The sequence below is a fragment of the Bubalus kerabau genome, chromosome 21, assembly GCF_029407905.1.
Source record: "Bubalus kerabau isolate K-KA32 ecotype Philippines breed swamp buffalo chromosome 21, PCC_UOA_SB_1v2, whole genome shotgun sequence".
In the NCBI taxonomy this organism is placed as follows: Eukaryota; Metazoa; Chordata; class Mammalia; order Artiodactyla; family Bovidae; genus Bubalus; species Bubalus kerabau.
In genome coordinates this window covers 51,118,164-51,137,700 of record NC_073644.1, presented here as the reverse complement: position 1 = coordinate 51,137,700, position 19,537 = coordinate 51,118,164, and the positions used below count along the sequence as shown (strand labels likewise).

Here is a 19,537-nt window from a genome sequence, read left to right as displayed (position 1 = left end):
TGGAACATTGAGGGGAATGTACTACTACATTTCAGACCTAACCCTGGCACACTGGCCTTCTCCTCTCCTACTTAACTGGCGAGAAGGGATAAAATTGGTGCTAGATTCGCAGTCAGGAAAGGAGGAAATAGCTGTGTTTCTCAAGTCATCTTTCCAAGTCCATGGATACCTATGCTCTGGGTGGGAAGAGAAACTCTACTAGTTGTATTTGGGGATGACGAGAAGTTGAGGAAATCTCAGGTGAGTCCTTTTGCCAGAGGATTAATTGCCTCCTTATTTTCCTATTCCAAAGTCAGGTTTGTCCATATAAGATGGTCTGTAAGTGGGAACAGTGTATATAGTACATATAAAGCTCCAGCAAGAACCTGTCATGAGCGAAGTCATTAATTGTGTTCATGTTGAGATTGATTATGTCAGCCGAACATACCTGTTTGTAGAAAGTTGGAGTTCTGCTCACAGGTGTGAATTACACAGATGTATTCCCAGGCAGTCCCATCCCTAGACACTGCTTTTACAGAATGCCTGTATCTGACAACTGGAGTCTAATTTCTGCTACCAACTGACTGTCTTTTCTCCCACCTAATTCACTGAAGGAAGGAAAATTTGGAAGGCCCAGAAAGTGGCTTGAAGTGTAGATAAAGCCCTTTTTGTGGGGGCAGGGAACACAGGAGGCCCAGCACTGTGCCTCTATCTCCATCTCTCTCCCAGTCATGCTGTGATGGAAAATGCAGACATGGGCCTTTGAGACCGAGCACTTCCAGGCTGTGTGACGTCAGTGGGCAGGTCACACAACCATTCTGCTCCTCGTTGATACTGATGCTGACCTGAAATTATCATGAGAGAACTGAGAAGATGTCCATGGAGCCCCTAGGATCTTGTTGGGTGCCCTTTCTGTGCACCTGGCTCTGTCCTGCTCCCTGTGTTGTCACAAAGGCCTGGTCCTTCGAGAAAGGCCTGAGTGCATTTCCTGGAAGCACCTAGATTAGGTCATTAAGTGGTTTTAGCATCAAAGTTACACAGATTTGGTGGGAACTGGGGGACAGGGACTCTTCCGTAGCCCTGCAGAGGGTCAGAAGCTGAGCCCAGTCTGTAGCCTGCCTACCTCCCCAACACTGCTGATTACAAAGAGCCTGGAGAAGTGCATTTATCAGTCAGCAAAGCTAGGAGAAGTGGCAGTATTAAAGGAGAAGGAGGGTTTCTGAATAGCAGAGGCTGTGCTTTTAGGCAACGCTGGGTGCCTCTGAAGTAAACAGAACACTGCTTGGAGTTAGAAGACCTGGACGCCACCATCAGCTATGCCCCTTGTGGTCTGTGTGATTGTGGGCTTGAGCTCTCTGCACCTCAGTTTTCACATCTGTACATTGGGTATGACTGTCCTTTCCTGAATCCCGTTGTTGCTTTGAGGATCAGGAGGTACAGAATAGGAAGCTCTGTGCAGACAGCAATTCACAGCAAAGGCATAGGATTATTGTTATATCAGTTTCTATTTCTGTATTGCTTTTAGGCTTCCAGAGAACTTTCTCATCTTTTCTTTTACTTAATGTACAACAGCTGTGTGAGGTGGGCAGGGCTGATGACAAAACTCTCATATACAGATGTCTAAGGCTGTTTGTGATGGACAGAGAGGCCTGGCATGCTGCGATTCATGGGGTTGCAGAGTCGGACATGACTGAGCAACTGAACTGAACTGAACTGAAGGCTGTTTGAGGGCTTCCCAGGTGGTGCTAGTGTTAAAGAACCTGCCTGCCAATGTAGGAGACATAAGAGATGTAAGTTTGATCCCTGAGTCGAGAAGATCCCTTGGAGGATGGCATGACAGTCCACTCCAGTATTCCTGCCTGGAGAATCCCATGGTCAGAGGAGCCTGGCAGGCTGCATCCATAGGATCACAAAGAGTTAGACACTACTGAAGCGACTTAGTACACAGCACACACAAGTCTGGCTGATGGTTTGTCCGAGGTACCCCTGAGAGCCGAGGGTGAGAAAAGCCTGGACCCTGGTCCCCCAGACACAGAGGTCACAGCTTTTTAACTTACCTTCTATCTTGACATCACTTTGCTCACTTGTTTACACATTGCTTCTGTCTTTAACTTTGGTCACTTCTGCTCTTCTCTGAAGTTCAGCTCCTCACGTGACACTCTCTGAGGCATGTTTTTATCTCCTGACATACTACCAAATCCAGGCCTGGGGCTTCCTAGCAGAGGGGACTCTTGAGCTGGACCTGGCAGGCCAAGTAGAGGTCAAATAGAGGTGAGGGAGGGGGCTGGGCAGAGGGTGGGGCCCTAGCCCCCCAACCTCGGGCCTGTCAGGGCCCCTCAGGCTCACTTGTAGGGGTTCAACGCTCTGTTCTCTCCCCTCCAGCCACCTTCCTGCTCTGCCCGACAGAAATCCGCCAGTGGGTAGCATCCTGGGTCCTGTGCCCCAGCCTGAGCTTGCCCTGCTGCAGAGGTGGAGCCAGGCTAGGCTGGCAGGGGGAAGGGGAACGGTTTCCAAGCCCAGCGGTTGCTGCTGTGAAATCTTAATCACTTTCATCGAAGTTGCCATTTAGCTTATCTTTAGATCAAAACCGACTTAATACACATTGCACCATTTGAGTTAACGCAACATCTCTGTGGGGAATGGATGAAGGGCAGGAAAATAGTGTCTCAGGATGCAGCTGGGAGTCCGGAAACCCCAAACCACATGTCATGTCCTCTTAGATTACAGTCCTGCTGAGAGCCCCTCCTTAAGCAGAAGTAAGATGCTCTCTGCACTGGGGAAGCCCTTTGGCGCCCAACCTGGTGGGATGTCCATGCGGGAGGAGCAGTTTGTTAGGTGGGAGATGCACAAAGCCACTCCTTTCCATCCAGGGAGCTTGTGTCCCTCCTTTGCTGGCTGCTGGTTTTATCCTCCTCGCCAGGCCCTGCCCCCATCACCAAGAGTCTGAGAGCTTGTGAGCAGCAGTGATCCCCAAGGGCTTCCTGAGTCCAAACCTGAAGGAAATGTGACCCATGGCTTCTGTGGTAAATCAAGTTTACATCTCACGCCAGTATATGGCAGGAGGTGGGCCGTGCATGTGTACATGTCAGCTGGTTCAAATCTATGGGGGAAATATTAACGGGAAGAAGTAGGCCGTGAATGACCGGGATGGGAGGAAAGCTGCATTCCATAGCCCTTTGTGTCATTTCAACTGTGAATAACGTGAAGGTATTTCTGTTTGTGGTGGGTGAATAATGGCCCCCAAAGATGTCCACTCCCCAGGCCTCAGAACCTGTACATGGCTTAAGGGTCTTTGCAGATGTGGTTAAGGCTATGACCTTGAGATGGAGAGAGGAGCCTGAATTATCCAGGTGGGCCCAGTCAAAACACATGAATCCCCCAACAGCGAGAGACCATGCCTGGCTGCGGTCAGAGAGGGAGAAGTGACAACAGAAGAACAGTCAGAAAGAGGCCACGCTGCTAGCTTTGAAGACGGAGGGAGGGACTCACAAGCCAAGGAATGCAGGCAGCTTCACAAAGCTTCAAGAGGCGAGGGAATGGATCTTCCCTTAAGGCCTCCAGGAGGGAACACAGCCCAGCTAACACGTTGGTTTTAGCCCGATGAGATCCATGTCAGGTTTCTGGCCTTCAAACTGTAAGATAATAAACTTGTGTTAAGTTGCAGAGTTTGTAATCATTTGTTACAGTGTTCATGGAAAACTAATATGTACTCAAACCAATAAATAAGACAGTTTTGGATAGAAGCCCACAGTCTAGTTAGAGTGGATGAGCACAAAAGAAACAGCTTTCAGTGCTGTGCTGGGTGGTGCAGACTAAATACTGAGGAACCGTTGCTCTTGGAGGACTGTGGGAGTACCTAGCATGGCAGGCACTATGCTACATGCAGGACCATAAAATGAAAAAGGCCTGGCCGCTGCCCTGGGGGAGCTTCATGGAAAATTTGGCCGTATCCCCTGCTCCTTGAAACTGGCCTCAGGACGAGTGCACTGCGTGCCCTCCCCCACCCCTGTGGCCTGCCGGGCAGGGTATTTCTAGGCGCCTTGTTATCTTGGGCCCAATGGACTGGACTTTCCCTCCTTCCCCTGCTTCCTGCCAGTCATCCTGCCTTGAATACCTCCAGAGTGGAAGAACCCACCACCTTGAGACTTGTCTGTGCTCTGAACCTTCCTCCTAAAGCACTCACCGTGGGCACCGTTCATTCAGCATCACTCGAGGACCGGATGACTCTGGGTTTCTGCTTTGGGAGGCGGGCATTCTGCCTTCCCTCATGAGACCATGTGTGCCCTCATGCATCTGTTACAGCGTTAATTTGTTGCCCACTCATCATCTTGACAAGACCAAATACACTCCAGGGACACACTAGAACCTGTTGGATGAAGCAGCTATGCAGTGCATCGGGCGTGGCCAGGCGGGCATTAGGAAGTATGCAAGAAGCACAGAAGGATGGAGCCTTGGTCTTTGAGCCAACCCCAGTGGCTCAACGGTAAAGAATCCACTGCAACGCAGGAGACGCAGAAGATGTGAGTTCGATCCCTGGGTCATAAAGATTCCCTGGAGGAGGGCATGGGTACCCACTCCAGTATTCTTGCCTGGAGAATCCCATGGACGGAGGAACCTGGCGGGCTACAGTCCATGGGGTTATAAGGAATTGAACACGACTGAAGCGACTTAGCACCATCGCACGCATTAAGAGAAAATGTATCATTGTTCTCTTCTTCTGGTTCCTCTGTCCATGCCCATTTTATACAGGAAATAAAGGGAACACTGACTTCCTCCTCTAATCCTCCTCCCCTATCATGTATTGCTAGAATGCTGTTCATCTTCCCCATTCGAAGACGTCACTAAGCTGCTAATACGTGCTTCTCAAATCCTGCCAGCTGCCACACTCAAGGCTGCATCGAAAGACCCCTCCAGACCCAGCTGCCCTCTCCCTGCTTCCCTCTGCTCCCTCTCCTCCACACCCCCAGCGTCCAGTGTCCTAGGATCAGTCTTTGCCTTTCAAGGCTCCCTCTTCCGGCCTACGTCTCTGTGTGTCTGAGCAGAGGTGGCCACGCACACAGCCAGGTGACACGTGTACACGCTGTCACTCTTGGAAATCGGCCTTCCCTGAGGAAGTGGTCTTGGCGCACATCTCAGGCTCTGCAGGAGACTTAGAGCAGTGTGTTCACGCTGGGAACACATGAGATGCAGTGTTTCATGTGGGGAGATGCCAGGGTACCCTAGAGCAAAGCCCACAGAGCCACCATCCTTGTGCTGATAAGAAACCGAGAGGGTTGGCGGGCACATCTGGCGGCTGAGGGAGCACGTCTGGGAGCCAGGTAGTTGAGAGGATTTGAATTCAGACTCTGGTTGCTGACTCTTTCTAAGCCTCAGTTTGGTCATTTGTAGGAGAGGGAGCTGGACTCAGACATGGAATGACACAGGGATGTACAGAGTTGGGGTTCAGTTTTAAACCTGAGCTTGGCTTCTGATCTGACCCTGGTGGTAACGTCAGCTCCGACAGTATATGGTCCTCCCCTTTGGGAAGACCAGATGCTAAAGCAGGAACGGGTGCTGGGGTGGCGTTGCTGTGAGGACTGACTTGACTTGTCCCTGGGGGAGTCCTGGCTCTTGGTGGTGGTTAAGGTTCATGCTGTTTTACTGTCAGCTCATTTCCTTACTGCCATGCTGCTCCCTGGGTCAGACCCAGCAGGGCTGTGGGTCTGCAGAGGCCCCTTCTCGGACACCCTCCAGGTGGCATCTTGGGCCCGGTCATGTGGCAGGCAGCGCTGGATACCTGCCATGGTGCTAACACTCCCTTTCAGCCTCTTCAGCTCCTCCATCTCTACCTGGGTTATGCATCACCTCACCTTCTTTCCCAGCAGCCTCCCACATCCACCTCCAGGCCTCCTCTGCCCTCATTTCCTGCCCTTTTCTTACCAACTTCAGCGTTTTGTAAACCATCTCCCATCTTGGTCTCAGAGTGGATTTAGTGTTTATTTTTTTCTAGAAGCTTCCCCCTCCTACAGCCTGGCTTTTCCATAAAGGCACCCTTTCAGAACTGCCCACCTCCAGGCTTGAAAACTCTGAAATTCCCTTTTCCAACCACAACCTCCAGGCTCTCCGCTGGTGTCCTCCCTAGAATGAGTGATGTGGGCGCCCAGTCGTGCACGGAGCAGGAAGTGCGCATGTTCAGGGGGCGTGACAGGTGGGTGATAAAAGTGGAGTTGACGGGCTCAGATGGGAAGCTGGGTGTGCACAGGGGACAGTAAGAGTTTGTTGGTGCATATCTACTCTGACCTGGGACGAGGGACAAAGGCAGAGGGCCTCGAGGTTTTGCGACTGCCTTGTAGACGGGTGGGGATGGGGAAGGAAGAGGAGGCGTGGCCAGGGATGGAGGGGCGTGGCCAGGGAAAGGAGGGGGCGGAGCCAGGGATGGCGATACCAGGTGTTTCTGGTTTAGGGACGAGCCGGCATCTGATCTAGTGCCCATTGATGGCTTCCTCTGAAAAGAAAGCCTCATTTGGGGGAAATTATAGCATCTCTTATGGGAAGAAGCCAGACAAGGGCATATTGAAACTTGAGGATCAGTTTGGAGAAAGGAGTGACCCCAGGGATGTATACAGTTGGGATTAAATTCTAAACCTGAGCTTGCCTTCTAGTCTGGCCCTGGTGGAAATGATAGCAACTCTGGTGATCTCTAAATGCCCCCTCTGGGAAAAACAGCCAACGAAGCAGCAGTAAGTGCTGGTTTAGGTGTGGAGTCAAGCCACAGATATTAATACTTCAGTTATCTGGAACTCTGCTGGCTCTCACCTCTGCTGTCCAGGACATGGATCGCAGAGTGAGAGATAACTGCCTCTAATCAGTGAAATGGCTGAAGCCATGGCTCCTTATCCTGAGACCACCACTCCACCTGACCCCTTGGTCAGAGCTCCATGGCCGCCCAGCCCAGGGGGCTGCACATTAGAAGTGAGGAAGCTTCTTAGGGCAGCCACCATTCCTAACAGGTAGCATGACCTCTGGGAACCTCACTGTGGGGTGGGCCAGGTAGAGGAAGAGAGAAAACTGGAGCAGTAGGGACAAATCTCCTGATGTAGGAGAGCATCTCATAGAGATGCCAGAGGGCCTTGAAGACAAGGTTATGGTTATGTTATTTTCAGCACCTTGGCCACTGCGAGTGCTTTGTGGAACAAAGCTGGGGAAAGGAGTACACAGACAAATGTTAGGTTTTCTTCCTTGCCACAAAATGAAGAGAAACGTATATTGTCTCGTTTTTTTTTAAAGCAACTTAGTGCAGTAGGGCTAAAATGAAACACATTTTGTTGCTTGAAGGGGCAATGCTTAGTTGTTTAGAAATTCTTGTGTGTGAAATATCTTGTCTGTATTGCTAGAAAAACTGTAAACAGTTATTCCTGCTGGTTTGATGGCATATTAGGACCAAAAGAGACCATGAGATTCTATAAACCCATTTTTAAAATTTAATGTTATTTATTTATTTTTGACCATACTGGGTCTTTGTTGCTGCACGGGCTTTTCTTTAATTGTGACAAGCGGGGGCTACTCTCTAGCTGTGGGGCCCAGGCTTCTCGTTGCGGTGGCTTCTTTTATTGCAGAGCTCAGGCCTTGGGTGTGCAGGCTTCAGTGGTTGCAGCATGTGGGCTCAGTAGTTGTGGTGCATGGGCTTAGTTGCTCTGTGGCATGTGGGATCTTCCCGGGCCAGGGATCAAACCTGTCTCTCCTGGATTGGCAGGTGGATTCTTTCCCAAGACCCACCAGGGAGGCCTCCTATAAACTCATTTTTAAATGTTTATAGGTTCATAGATGTGAAGGGGTCTACCCAAGATTCCATAGCCAGATGGTGGCAGAACTGGGCCTTGAACTTGGTTCACTAGAGTGCAAAACAGATTCAGGGTTCTGGAGAGCAGGCCTGGATTCAGACACTGTACCTCTGGCAGGAGCAGCCAGACCAACGCTGGGACCCCTTCCAGCCTCCCAGAGGTTAGAGCTAAGGCCTAGATGGGAGGCTGGGGGGCCTGAAACACCTGCCCAAGGGCAAATTGAGGAGGTACTGCATAGAATGGGACAGGGCCTAGGTGAATGGGTGGGGGTGTTGGAAAGCCAGGTGAGCCGGATAGAGGTACACAGACAGCCTGGGGGTGGGGTGCTGGGAATGCTGTGAACACGCCCCACACATAAGTGGGTTGCAAGCATCCCTGGGCTGGACAGTGACTCCTACTCTAGAACGGCCTGCCTCCAGGGATGTCAGAGACTGGTTTGAAAGGCAGCCTACAGCCCTGAAGTGGGAAACAAAGAAGAAAATGCCAAGCACACCTTGTGGGAAAGAGCTCCTAGAGTCTGGTTTTTGCTTTCTATTTTTTTTTTAAGAGAGGCTGAGAGGGCTCAGAACCTGGCCTGTCCAATGCAAACCCGGGGAAACATCTTACTGCACATCTCTCCACAGACTCAATTTTTACTCTTAATAACTGTAAGCTCGGGGTTACCAGGGTCTCCCTGTTGCTATAGTGAGAGGTGGCAACGCCAGCCTTCCAAAGAGCTGGACCCTTGGCTTAGAGGAAGAACAGAATCTGGGTTGCTTTATTTTGGGGTTTGACTGAGGTTTAATGCACCATTTTCTTGCTGTCTCAGTGATGGCAGCTTGTGCTCAAAATACATCAAACCTCAGTAACAGGATAACTGAGGAGCTGGGGGAGTGGGCATTTGAGAGTGTATAGAAGGTAAATTTTAAATTACAAAAATGATAAAATTTCACCAAGAACATCTAGAAAATGACAAAGAAATGAAAATACATGTGGTTATAATCCTGTAACACAGCCTTCACTGTCCTGAGCTGTCATCCTGCCATCAGTTTTTTTAAATGTGCCTTTGGAAGAGTTGAAGATGTGTGTGTGTGTGTGTGTGTGTGAGAGAATAATGGGCAGTCTGCTTTTTCAGTTACTATGTCGTAGGCCTCTTTTGTGCTGCTGCATTATCTCAATAAACATCATTTTTATTGGTTGGGTAATGTCACATCATTTTGTAAAACACTCTCCTCCTTTTCATTTTCTTGGTCTCCCTCATGCCATCTCTGTTAAAATTCTGCTCCTTCTCTGATTTGGATAACTGGCCTGCCTTGTCCCTGTCTCCATCCCCCCTACACACACATACACAAACACACCAGGATTTCTTCCATACAGCCTTGCTAATCAAAGGGTGGTCCCAGACCAGTGGCATGGACATCCCCTGGGAACTTGTTAGAAATACAGAATCTCAGACCTAAACTGGGACCCACCAAATCTGAACCTGCATCTCTGTTCTGACAAGATCCCCAGGTGATTCCTAAGCACACTAAAGCTTGAGAAGCACTGAGCTGAAACACATTCCCCTGTTCCAGGAAAGAATCCTGGCCAGATGTACAGCCTGCAGAGAGCTGGCCAAATGGAGAGGGGACAGGGAGTGAGTAGGCAAGGGCCAGGTGGACAGGTGGTGGGCAGCTGTGCACCAGGAATCTTAGAGAGATAGCAGGAAGGAAGGAGGCCTGTGAAAATCTATGGAAGATGCAAGATTGAAAATCGAGGGCTCAGTTGGCTAGGAGGGGCAGGAACACAGTAACCCGCCCTGGCTCACTCCCACTTAGTGGGTGAAGAAGCTGAGGCACAGAGAAATGAAGCTGCTTGGCCACGGTCAGCAGTGAATAGGTGCTGGAGCTGGAAGACCAACCTCATTCCAGAGCCCACGCTCTTAACCGCCCTGCAGTGCTGTGGAGGGTAAACGACAGGAGGAAGGAAAGAAGGAAAGCATGTTAAGCTCCCACAATGAGCTGGGTATTTTTTCACTTCCTTACATATAACAATCGCGACAGCCTTTGCTTTTTTAGACATTTGTTTATTTGTGGCGGTACTGGGTTTTCATTGCTGTGCATGGGCTTTCTCGAGTTGCAGCAAGCAGGGCTGCTGTCGAGCTGCAGTGTGTGGGCTTCTCATTGCAGTGGCCTCTCTTGTTGCAGAGCCTGGGCTCTCGAGTGCAGGTTTCAGCAGTTGTGGAGCATGGGCTTAGTTGACCTACAGCATGTGGAATCTTCCTAGACCAGGGATGGAACCCATGTCCCCTACTTTGGCAGGTGGATTCTTAACCACTGGACGACCAGGGAAGTCCCATTACAATAGCCTTTGGAGGTGGGTATTCATATCCCATGTTACAGACGAGGAGGTCTGTTTGTACCACTGATAAACAATTCCTGAGTTCCCATAGTTACTAATAGCTGAAGTCAGGATTTGAGCCTAGGACATTTTGGGCCCCACTGTGAGACTTTTTCCAACTTGCATACTTCATCCACAAGGTGTGATACTGGTTTCTCCACTCAGAACAGCTTCTTTCCTTCCCTTTCTCTCTTGATCTTATTTTTTTAGATTTGATAAAAACTTAAAAAAAATTTTATTGGAGTATAGATGATTTACAATGTTATGTCAGTTTCTTCTGTACAGCAAACTGAATCACATATACATATATACACTCTTTTTAAGATTGTTTCCCATATATGTCATTACAGAGGATTGAATAGAGTTCTCTGTGCTATACAGTAGGTCTTTATTAGTTATCTATTTGGGAGCCTGCTGGGCTGCCGTCTATGGGGTCGCACAGAGTCGGACACGACTGAAGCGACTTAGCAGCAGCAGCAGCAGGGTGTATACGGAGAAGGCAATGGCACCCCACTCCAGTATTCTTGCCTGGAAAATCCCATGGACGGAGGAGCCTGGTAGGCTGCAGTCCATGGGGTCGCGAAGAGTTGGACATGACTGAATGACTTCTCTTTCACTTTTCACTTTCATGCATTGGAAAGGAAATGGCAACCCACTCCAGTGTTCTTGCCTGGAGGGTCCCAGGGATGGGGAGCCTGGTGGGCTGCCGTCTCTGGGGTCGCACAGAGTCGGACACGACTGAAGCGACTTAGCAGCAGCAGCAGCAGGGTGTATACATCTATCTCCCAATCTCCAATCTCCCAATTTATCCCCCACCCCTGGTAACCTAAGTTTGTTTTCTACATCTGTGACTCTATTTCTGTTCTGTAAATAAGTTCATTTGTACCATTTTTAAAAGATTCTACATTTAAGTGATGTCATGATATTTGTCATTCTCTGTCTGACTTCACTCAGTATGACAATCTCTAGGTCCATCCATGTTGCTGAAAATGGCATTATTTTATTCTTTTTTATGGCTGAGTAATATTTCATTATGTATATGTACCACATCTTCTTTTTCCATTCTTCTGTTGGTGGACACTTAGGTTTCTTCTGTGTTCTGTGTTGTTGGTTATTGTAAATAGGGCTGCAGTAAACACTGGGGTACATGTATCTTTTCAAATTATGGTTTTCTCCAGATATTACACCCAGGAATGAAATTGCTGGACCATATGATAGCTCTATTTTTAGTTTTTTAAGGACTTTTCATATTGTTCTCCGTAGTGGCTGTACCAATTTACATTCCCACCAACAGTGTAGCAAGGTTCCTTTTTCTCCACATCCTCTCCAGTTGGTGGAGTTTTTGTTGGTAGAGTTTTTGATGATGGCTATTCTGACCAGTGTGAGGTGATACCTCACTGTAGGTTTGATTTGCATTTCTCTAATAATTCATGATGTTAAGCATCTTTTCATGTTCTTTTTGGCCATCTGTATGTCTTCTTTGGAGAGATGTATATTTAGTTCTTCTGCCTATTTTTTTGATTAGTTTTTTTTTTTTAATTGAGCTGCATGAGCTGTTTGTATATTTTGGAGATTAATCCCTTATAGTTTGCTTCATTTGGAAATATTTTCTCCTAGTCTGTGGGTTGTCTTTTTGTTTTGTTTCTGGTTTCCATCGCTGTACAAAAGCTCTTAAGTTTAGTTAGGTCCCTTTTGTTTATTTTTGTTTTTACTTTCATTACTTTAGGAGGTGGATAAAAAAAAGATCTTGCTTTGATTTATGTCAGAGAATGTTCTGCCTGTGTTTTCCTCTAAGACTTTTATAATATCCAGCCTTACATTGAGGTCTTTAATCCATTTGGGGTTTATTTTTGTGTATTGGGTTAGGGAGCATTCTAAGTTTAGTCTTTTATACGTCACTGTCCAGCACTGCTTACTGAAGACACTGTCTTTTCTCCATTGTATATTCTTGCCTCTTTAGTCAGGGATTAGGTGACCATAGGGTTTACCTCTGGGCTTTCTGTCCTGTTCCAGCGATCTATATTTCTGTTTTTCTGCTAGCACCATACTGTTTTGATTACTGTAGCTTTGTGGTATAGTCTAAAGTCAGAGAGCCTGATTCCTCCAGCTCTGTTTTTCTTTCTCAAGATTGCTTGAAAAAGGAATCTTGGGGTCTTTTGTGTTTCCATACAAATTGTAACTTTTTTTTTTTGGTTCTAATTCTGTGAAAAAATGCCATTGGTAATTTAATAGGGGTTGCATTGAATCTGAAGATTGCTTTGGGTAGTACAATCATCTTGACAATATTGATTCTTCCAATTCGAGAATATGGTATATCTCTCCATCTCTTTGTGTCCTTTTTTATTTCTTTCCTCAGTTTCTTAGAGTTTTCTGAGTACAGTTCTCTTGCCTCTTTATGTAGGTTTATTCCTAGTTATTTTATTCTTATGATGTGATGGTAAATAGGATTGTTTCCTTAATTTCTTTTTCTGATCTTTCATTGTTAGTGTGTAGGAATACAAGAGATTTCTGTGTTTTAATTTTGTATCCTGCAATTTCACCAAATTCATTGATAAGCTCTAATAGTTTTCTAGTAGCATCTTTAGAATTTTCTGTGTATAAGTATCATGTCATCTGCAAACAGTGACAGTTTTATTTCTCCTTTTCCAATTTGGATTTCTTTTGTCCCTTGATTTTAAAACTGCACCCCAGGCCAGGGGCACATTCCCCTTGCCTATTCATGATGGGAACAAACACAGGGCAAGTTTTAGATGTTTTTCCAATCCTTAAACTTGTGAAATGCTTACAGCTAGAAGATACCTGGTTGAGCATTTAATCCAACTGCCTCATTTTACAGTTAATGAAACTGTAGCCCAGAGAGTTCAAGTGGCTTATCTGAGATCAGACAGCCATCAGGTTATAGATGTGAGACTCTCACTCATGCTCCGTTTGTGACTCTGGGCTGAATTTGCCTCTGGTGCCCTGTGTGCTAAGGAGTCTGTTCACCACCCAGGCTGCCAGCACTGAGTTGTCATGTTGCTAGGTCAGTGTAAGTTCAGCCTTCAGCTTAGGCAGGAAGATGCAATAGATGAACCTCCATTAAAAAAAAAAAAAAACCCAAAGCTAACTAATAAAAATAATATCTGCTTGTTAAAAATCCAAGCAGCATGTCTGCAAACACTTAAAAGCACCCCTTCCCAGTCCTCCTCAGCCCACTCCCCAGGGGTAGCCACTTAGTGCTGCCTCCAATGGCTTCTTAATTTTCCTGCCAGCCCCTGGGTTTTGTAAGATCCATGCCACAGCAAGGCTATTTTTAACAAGCATCCTAGGCTTCAGGGGGTTGAGGAGAGGGAAAGAAAAAATATATTCTATTTGTGTATTTTTAATCCATGTGCATTTGAGCAAGCAGTGGATTTCCTGTGCCTGCCGCCAAGGGTTTTGGGCAATTGATTAGGCTTTCTGGGTGCAGGGCAATCCTGTCTCTCCCCCTAACAAGGCTGGAAGGCCAGGGAGAGGCTCAGGTGATATTTCTGGGACTGATGGCTGCCTCAGATGGCCACCTCCTGCTCCTGCCTGCCCCCAGCCCCTCTCCTTCCCGGCAGTCTTGACAGCCCTGGCTGGGTCTCCCAGAGCAGTGGAGGCCTGGGAACCTGACTCTTTGTGCCAGCTCATATTTAGAAATGTCTCCAGCCAGAGGTTGGCATCTGTCCCGCTTGGGCTCTGGGCAGGGGGTACAGTCACATGTGCTGCCTTCGGGTGGGCAGATTCTGAGTGGGCAATGGCCTGCTCTGAATATAAACACACTCCTTTTATGCCGAGTAGCTGGCATCCGAGCCTGTGCTCCTGGGCACTGGGTGAAGGCGAGAGCTGGTAGCCGGATGGGAGACAAGGAGATGGAAGAAAGATGTCACAAGGCTTGAACTGGGCAAAATGGTGGTGGAGGAGGAGTCTCAGCTCCCTCCCCCACCCCCTCCCCCCGACCCCCAGACCCTATCTGTTTTCCACACTCCTTTTCCAGGCGCCCAAAACATTGCCTGAGTAGGGGATCTGCAGCCCCACGGGGGTCAGGGGCAAAGTAGGCCAGACAGTGCCCCCCATCTGGGCCTTCCCTTCTGCCTTGTGAGTTCCCCAGTCTGTTGAGGGGTGATCCTGGGAGGCCGTGGGGATGGGGACCAAAGCGAGGCTGGACGTGGGGCCACCTGTGGGCTCCTTGTCTGTGAACCGCCAGCCCTTCAACCTCTCCAGATGGCGCCTGCAAAAACGTGGCCCCGGGTGACCGTGAACACTACAATTTCCTTCTCACCCTGCTTTCTTTCCCATGAAAGTGCATGACAGTGTATGAAACAGACCAACCGAACCCAGTCTTAAATAGTGCCCCTTCGGTACTGATCAGTATGTCTCAGCCCTGTCAAAGCGCTCCTTTCTTTTAAACAGGTCCTTTAAGAAGGGGCATTCTGGTTCATTCACTGAGGCACTTAATGAACACGGGTGAAGTGCTACCTGCAGCGCCCCCAGCGGCTGACGGGGGCTTTGAGACCTCCTTACACGGCACCTCTCCACCCCTCTGCGGGCCCGCCCTGCGGACCACGGTGGCTTTCTTACCGCATTCAGCTCTCTGGAGAGGAGTCTGCCTTCCTGCAGCTGAACCTGCAGAGAGAACACAAATGCAGCAGCAGGATTTCCCTCTTACATATGTGTGTGCTCAGTCTCTTCAGTCGTGTCCGACTCTTTGTGAACCTATGGGCTGTAGCCCACCACGCTCCTCTGTCCATGGGATTGTCCAGGCAAGAGTACTGCAGTGGGTCGCCATGCCCTCCTCCAGGGGATCTTCCCGACCCAGGGATCAAACCCTGCGTCTCTGATGCCAAGTTAGTGCCAAGTGTGGAAGCCCCTAGCGTCTCCCACCTCGACCTGCTCCATCCTTCCTTCCTCTTCCCACATCTCAGGGGAAGAGAGCTCCAAGCAGTGGTCAAGAAGGCTGAATAGACATTTTATTTATGTCTCCACAATAACTGAATGAATGAATGAGTGGATAAGCAAGTGAGCAAATGAATGGAGGAACAAATGGAAGCTCCATCTCTGCTCCAAAGGAACTTAGAATTCGAAGGGGAAGAACCATGCTTGCCTGTAGCACGGTAGCGCTGTGGGACTGAAGGGGTCCCTAGGGATTGGACTCACTCCCCTCTTTTTATGGGAAAGGAAGTGCGGGCTGCCATGCGGCAGACCTTGGAGGTCAGAGCTTGGCGAAATCACCCAGGGTGAGTGAGATCCGGAATCGAGCGCAAGGCTGCCCTACTTTCCCTCTGCTGCTGCCCCGAGTGTCCCTCGTCCTTGGGAAAAATTGCCTTTTCATATGGTCGGGAGGGGATGGTGCCATTTTTCTTTGAGGGTTAATTGTTTTGCTGACAGCACAGATAATTAGGAGTGAGAATCCCGGAGCGCGGGCGACAGCACCGTCTGCTGTGAATATGCTTCAGCCCCACCTTGCAGGAGGGCTCGAGAGGGCTCCCGTCCCCACCCTCTCACCCCCAGCAAAAACTGATGTGCTCTGGCTGTTTGCTTCTGGAACTCCAGCCGCCAGGTGATCCTGTAGCCCGCTGGGCGAGCTGGTGACCAGCTTCGAAAGGGTGGGCTTCTCCCCCCTCCTCCAGGGCAAGTGGCGTGTGTGCACAGTAGGGCTCACTTCTTACTAGGTAGAACAAGGACCCCACCCCTGCCTCGGGCTGCTAGAGACACAGAGCGGTACCCCCAGGAGATGACTTTCTGTTCTTCCTGTAGCCTGATGTCTTGAGTTCTGGTTCGCTGCTGAGGAAGGTGGGCATGTGGGTCTGCCGTGGGCTCATGGCTGACATTGGTGTTTGGGCCATTTTTTTCTGTTTAATTCCATGGATTTGCCACCTATCCTGGGTTTTCTGGCCTTTGACTGTGCTGCTTGTTCTAGAAGGAGCTCAAACTGCCTTCTGTTGCCGGATAACAATTCCCTAGGTGTGACTTCTCCAGGAGAAACAGAGTAGCTTTGGCATCAAGCTGAGAATCCCATCATCCAGGAGCATCTGAGATCTTTCTTTGTAGGGGCTGGAACTAAGGGTAGTGTTTTTTTTTTCCTTTCCATTTTCATTATTTAGGAGTATATCACATTAACAAAAGAGCATTGACCTGTATATATGCTTTTTGAAGGTAATACCAATAACTGCTTAGTTCTTTCAAAGGGGCATCTTACCCCTGGTGCTGCCTTGCGCAGAAATGCCCGGGGGCAGAGCTGTAGAGTCGGGTCCCCTGGAGTCTCAAGGTTGGCACTCTGCCCCTCCTCCACCCCCAGCTGTGGCTATTTATCACAGCAGCTTCCTCTTCGCCTGAGCTGCTCCTGTCAGCTCGGAGCCCCCACATTCCTTCCTTCCCTATTTATCACTCTGTGCTGTCTTCACCTAGATCCTCCTCTCAGGAGAGAGACCACGGCCCGACCCTACTCCTGTATTCGTCTCTTCTCCCCATCCCCCCACACCTGTGTTCCCCTCCCCCTCCCCACTCCTACTGACCCCCGCCCCCCGACACGGTAGGAAATTAACTCAGGTCTTAGGGGCTTGCTGGAAAGAATGATAACTGGGAGTCAGAAATTCTAGCCTTGACTCTTTTGCTACCTTCCTGTGTGATCTTTAGTGAGATGCTCAACCTTTTTGTGCCTTTGTTTCCTTATCTCCAAAGTAACCTTTAAAGAGGATCCCTTCACATCACTACTGTGAAACCAAACGGGTGTCGTGGATGCAAAAGCAGCTGGCAGGGTATAAATTATGATACGTGTGTAAGACGTTGTCGTTAGGCTGAGAGCATCCCAGGGACTCCAGGGCCCTGCCTTCCTCCCCTCATCCCTGTCCATGGTGCTTCCTCTTACCTGCAGCGCTGGTGGCCCTGGCGGATGCTCTTCACCCGCTGCAGCCCCTTCTCCGCAGTGGGTCCACTGAGTCCCAGAGGAGCCCAAGGTTGGCGTGGAGCTCAGAGTCACAGCTGTCTGGGCAGCACCCCCAGGAGCTGGAGTCCATCCCTGGTCAGAGGTGCAGGGATACTGCCAGTGTGGCCCGTTTCCAGAGCCTAGAAGATCTGCATGCCAGGGCATGGCTGCTTCTAGCTGGAGGCTCTGACCACCTGCCCCCACCCCCTATCCCAGAGGGTGAGCTGTGGTCTTGGCTACGAAATGTGGTCACTCAGTGGGCAGTATCTGTGTCCCTCTGCAGCGAGGTTTGCAGAGTACCCTTGTCTCTCACTCTGAGTGAAGGGCAGTGAAAGGAGGCTGCAGGTGGGTGGCCTTTCTGGAGCCCCAAACCCACAGCACACTGGAAGCCACCCAGGGACCTGGGCTACAAGAGTTGAAGAATATCCCCAGTAGGCATGGCCTTGTTCTTTGTGGGTTTCATTGGTGGAGGGAAGACACCCAGGTCCTTCTTCTTTCTGGGGCAGTGGGGTCTGTTGGTGGGGATGAGCTGAACTCTGAATGGTGGGTAGAATGAGTGACTGAGAGTTGGTCTTTCAGGCAGGTGAAATAAACTATGCAGAGGTAAGATTAAGAACAAACGTGTGTGTGTTTGGGGGGAGGCATGCATGCAGAAGGCTGGGGGTAGGGTTGGTGGGTGGGACATTGGCAGTGAAGACCCTAGTTGAGGTAGTCTATACAGTCACCTGGAGTTATAAGACCTAATAATAAAAGAGAGAGAGAGAGAAGAAAAAAGATGGCTGGAAAGTTCTAGAACAGCTAGGACTTGGACCTGTGTCTCTGGCCCAGGAGTCATCGGGCCTCTGTTCTTCCTGCAGGTCTCACTCTGAAGCAGCAGGGCACTCGGAAGGCCACACCACCCCCAAGGAGCAGGCCCAGCCAGGAGAAGGTAAGAGATGGCGTGGAGCCCTCCAGAGCCTGCAGCGTGAGCACCATCTGCAGCGCATTGGACCTGGAGCCTCCAAGGCAGGACTGCTTCACTGGGGAGACTCAAGAGGAATTGATACTTCGGCCCCCAGTGACATGTACACGGTGTAATGACAGGTAATGAACCTGAGGTTCATCAATCCTTTCTGAATGATGTGGCAGGTAGGAGAATATATCAGCCTGGAGTAGACATACAATGTCAACTCTTGGGAAGATAACTATGCAAACAGAGCAGAGTAAGGCCTGATAAGATGATAGATGCATGCTTTATAGTTATTAGTTTCTGCCCCAAGCCCTTGCTGGAGTTAGCACCAGAAGATTTAGCATCAGGCAGGTTCACTTACTCTACCTTGTAGGAAGGCATGATGCCATTATGGATGTATCACCTCCTGTTTTAAGACCTCAGAGTAACAAATCAAGGAGTCATTATTTCCCATAGCTCCCTTGGGAGGCAGGGCATGAATGCTGGTGGGGAAACAGAGGCAGCAAGACAGGCAGGAACTCTTTCCTATATTGGTGATACCTGAGCAACAGACCTGGAGGCCCCATTGGCTGAGAAGTGTTCCGGGTTGGATCAGATTTCTTGAATGACAGGTGAGGTAATGGGTTGGTATTTCTTGTTAAAAAGGAAGTAGGGACTTTGTGGCTTCCTTCAGCCCTCCAAAGATGCCAGGGCAAGTAGCAGATGATCAAGGTTGGCTAGGGGAGGTCATGAGTAGGGGTCTGGAGAGCTCAGGAAGGGGCTGGCAGACACTCTAGGTCTAGCAGGTAATTGGAGGAGATCAGCCATGGCAGAAAACATTAAGAAGGTCCTCAGAGTCTAGAGGACAAAGCCCTGAGGCAAAAGGACCAGGATCTAGTGGGATGGAGACCCCAAAGATGAGTTCTGATCTGATGGAGGGCCTGTTCCCATTGGCCACCTGGTGGAGAACCTGTTCCCACTGGCCATTTGGCCACTGTATCATACTGGGTACTACTCTGGCCATTTCCACCATGGGGTAAACAACAGGCTAGGGTGGGAGCAAAAATAGCTTGGGCCTTGGGAAACTGACCAGGGCAGGGGGAGAAAGCCAGTGACCTGGGGCAGGAGGCCCAAGTGGGTGGGGCAAATTCCATTCCTGTGCAGGCCAGTGTCAGGGTCCATGAGGCCTAGCCAAAGGGTGGGGTGGGGCAGAGTCTTAGGACTTCTGGGTGGCCTTGTTCTAAATCAGGCAGAAAGAATAAGATGAAGAAGAAATCCAGAAAACAACCCAATTCTAGGAAATGGATCAGCTTCAGGCACCAGGCAGGCCCAGGACTTGACTTTTGTCTATATGAACAAATGGAAGGGGAATCGAACTTTGGGGTGGGGGGGATCCCAGCGAGGATAGTCAGGGGTCTGGCTAGGCCTGGGGGTACTTTGCTAGGGAGCTGACATCTTCATAATTTCCTGGGGCTAGCTGTGTCCCCAGGCACCCTAGACCCTAGTGTACTGGCCCTGGGCTATCCT

At 49.4% G+C, this 19,537-nt stretch overlaps 1 protein-coding gene across 1 annotated transcript in view; it reads left to right on the top strand.

Annotated features, from left to right (window-relative positions):
- The window catches only part of ZBTB7C (zinc finger and BTB domain containing 7C), a 382,485-nt gene that overhangs the window by 60,613 nt on the left and 302,335 nt on the right, over positions 1-19,537 (top strand). The window contains exon 2 of the mRNA XM_055559728.1: positions 17,940-18,165. The gene's annotated coding sequence lies outside the window, so the exon portion shown is untranslated. The remainder of the gene's footprint in view (positions 1-17,939; positions 18,166-19,537) is intronic.